Source organism: Octopus bimaculoides, chromosome 10 (genome assembly GCF_001194135.2).
Source record: "Octopus bimaculoides isolate UCB-OBI-ISO-001 chromosome 10, ASM119413v2, whole genome shotgun sequence".
NCBI classification, from domain to species: Eukaryota; Metazoa; Mollusca; class Cephalopoda; order Octopoda; family Octopodidae; genus Octopus; species Octopus bimaculoides.
In genome coordinates this window covers 90,758,891-90,762,552 of record NC_068990.1, presented here as the reverse complement: position 1 = coordinate 90,762,552, position 3,662 = coordinate 90,758,891, and positions in this window count along the sequence as shown.

Below are 3,662 nucleotides of genomic sequence, written 5' to 3'. Positions count from 1 at the left end.
TATATATATATATATATATATATATATATATAGATGTGTGTGTGTGTGTATACTGTAGTAAGGCACTGAATAAAGGTTCGCATTTGCTATTCATTTTCATGAATGAACACTAAGCTTACAATGTCGTAAACACACGCACACACACACATCCACACACATCCACACCCCTAGCGTACCTCCTCTTTCTCTTTCTTTGTATCTATTACACCCTTTATCTTTCACTATCTCACTCTACTCGTTAGTTAGCTCAACGTGTAGCGCAGCGAGAATATCTCCTTATTTGGTAAAGCCCTCTCTCTCTCTCTTTTCTTCTCTCTCCCTCCCACCGTCTTACTTCCTTCACCCTCCCCTCTCCTATATTTATCTCGCCACCTAAACTATGAATGAACAGCAACTGTTGAACACGTGCTTTCGTGGTAGAGTTTTAGTTTTCAGCTGTGTTTGTACTTACATCCATAATCTACATTATACATACATACTTGCATTATACACATACGCAAATTGCAGAAATAAATGTATATACACACACACAAACACACAAAAGTATGTATACACTCTGAAAAATTACACACACACGCATGTATCTATATATGTATATATCTATGTATATATTAATTATAGTAAAGGGTAAAAGTTATTAATGCTTTTACCAAACGGTCAGAGCGTAAATAAAGGCTTTCCTTATAGGTAAATTTTTAAAATATCTTAATAATTGACTGAGGCCTGGAAAGCCAGGAGGTTGCACCAGGCTCCAATTTGATCTGGCAGTGTTTCTACAGCTGGATGCCCTTCCTAATGCCAACCACTCCGAGAGTGTAGTGGGTGCTTTTTACATGCCACCGACACAGGAGCCAGTTAAGCGAGCCTGGCTTCGATCACTTATAATTGTGTGTGTGTGTGTGTCCCCTTTTATTGTGTGTTTGTTTCAGTCATTGGATTGTAGCCATGCTGGGGGTTATTGCATCAAAGGTTCTGTCCAGAATCTGGGTAACCTTTTTCGAGAAGCGGGTCGCACTACTAAAGAACCGAAGGTTATTATTTCTCGTCATTGAGGTGAAAACAATTACTGCTGTGATTGGTTGAAATTACCGAAATACGACAACTTTTAACATGAAATAAGTTCGAATATACAAACTTTACTTAATAAGGCTAAGAGAAAAAGATGTTTTATACGACACATTCTACCAGTATCCTAAGTTTGAAAGTGTTTCGTTAGAAAACAAATGGTGTCCGCCAAATCAGAAAGATCCCCGAACGGAGTTAGAAGAAGCGTTTCGCACCAGAAGACAACACAACACCCTGGTCCGGGAATCGAACCTACGATGTTGCTATCGTAAGTGCAGCACCCTGACCTCTAAGCTACCTTTGCCCTGCGCCCTCACAATAGATAACTTAGTTTCAGTCACTAGTTAGAAGACGTCTGCTGCTAAAGATAGTTGTTACAGTTTGGTCATGGTGGCGGCGGTGGTGCTGGAGGTCGTTGTTGTTGTTGTCGTACAGATGTTATTAAGGTCGTTCGTTCATTGAAAGACACGAATGCTTATTACCAGTCATAAACAACTGCTTTGTTTAATCCGTCTGCTCTGATGAATAATAAAGATGTCAGGCAAACGTGAATTAGTTTATATAGCTCTCTCTCTCTGTGTCTCTCTCTCTGTCTCTGTCTGTCTGTCTGTCTCTCTCTCTCTCTCTCTCTCTATATATATATATATATATATATATATATATATATGTATATATATAAACAATATATGAGTATATGCATATATATGTACGTGTATGTATATACGTTCATCTACATGTACATATAGATACATATATATATATACATATGTATATATAGGTACTTATCTGCTCCATCATAGATACACATTCGTATAGATAAACATACGCACCTAGCACGTGTGTGTGCGCGTTTTTTTAAACACAAACACATTGTTTCATGTTGAAGTATTTAAAATCAAAACTGTACATCACACACACTCTCACGTACACGAAACGTGGGTGGATGAATAGAAGCGACGTTTTCAACTGTCCATCATCACCAACGCCAACACCAGACTACAGGGGTGTTCAAAATGTCTCTCCGCAGTAAAGTACTTTATTGCAAAATAAGTATATATATAAGATGGTATAACACTTCAAAAGAATATATTAGACTTTACAAGACTTCAAAAAAACTTTTATTATATGAAGTGTTGAAAGTGTCGTCCTTCGTTTTCAATGCACAAGTTGACTCTTTTACTCATGCTTTGAAATACATCTTGGAGCGTCTGACTCTTGGAGAGTCTGACTCTTAGAGAGCCTGACTCTTGGACAGTCTGACTCTTGGACAGTCTGACTCTTGGAGAGTCAGGATGAAAAAATTCAGTGCGGAGAGACTTTTTGAACATCCTATACTATCTCGCTGTTTGATACCCGCCCCCTCTCTCTCGCATTCTTCTTTTACTCTTTTACTTGTTTCAGTCATTTGACTGCGGCCATGCTGGAGCACTGCCTTTAGTCGAGCAAGTCGACACCAGGACTTATTCTTTGTAAGCCTAGTACTTATTCTATCGGTCTCTTTTGCCGAACGGCTAAGTTACGGGAACGTAAACACACCAGCATTGGTTGTCAAGCGATGTTGGGGGGACAAATACAGACACACAAACACACAGACACACACACACACACACACACACACACACACATATACATATACATACATACGACGGGCTTCTTTCAGTTTCCGTCTACCAAATCCACTCAGAAGGCTTTGGTAGGCCCGAGGCTATTGTAGAAGACACTTGCCCAAGGTGCCACGCAGTGGGACTGAACCTGAAATCATGTGGTTGGTAAGCAAGCTACTTACCACACAGCCACTCCTGCGCCTATGTATACTCTTTTACTTTTACTAAGGGCGGTGCTCCAGCATGGCTGCACTCAAGAGAGTATATCTACACGTGTGTGAGTGTGTGTGTGTTTGTCCTATGGCTTTTCATTTCTGTCTTGATGTTCTTTGTGGTTTTTAGTCTAAAACAATGTTACTCCATTGGCAATGCAGTTGTTGTTGTTGTCTGTTGTAAAACTTGTCGTCCTGTTGTGCAGTTTTATTATGTGAAAGAAGAGAGAAATAAATAGTTTATTTGGAAAACAAGTGTAAAGTTTATTGATATGAAGTAAAAACAAGGCTTAAACAAGTTTTATTGAAATTCCTGCCAACATGGAAAACAAAGAAAAAAAAAAGAAATCAAGATTAAAAATTATATTTGATTATGTTGGTGGTGGTGGTGGTGGTGGTGGGGTAATGTCTATGATGATGATATTGAGGGATGTGGCGGTGTTGATGTTGGTTGATAAAATAAGTACCAGCCAAGCACTGGGGGTGGGGTGGAAGTGGGGTGGTGGTGATGTAACTGACTTACCCCCTCCCCCCAAATCTCAATCCTTGTGCCTATAGTAGAAAGGATTATTATTGTTGTTCTTCTTATTATTATTCCCTTCATCCTTTCAGGATCGATTAAATTAATACCAGTTATGTACTGGGGTCAATGTATCGACTTAATCCCTTCCCCCAAATCTGAGGCCTTGTGCTTCCAGTAGAAAGGATTATTATTATTATTATTATTATTATTATTATTATTATTATTATTATTATTATCATTATTATTATCATCATCATC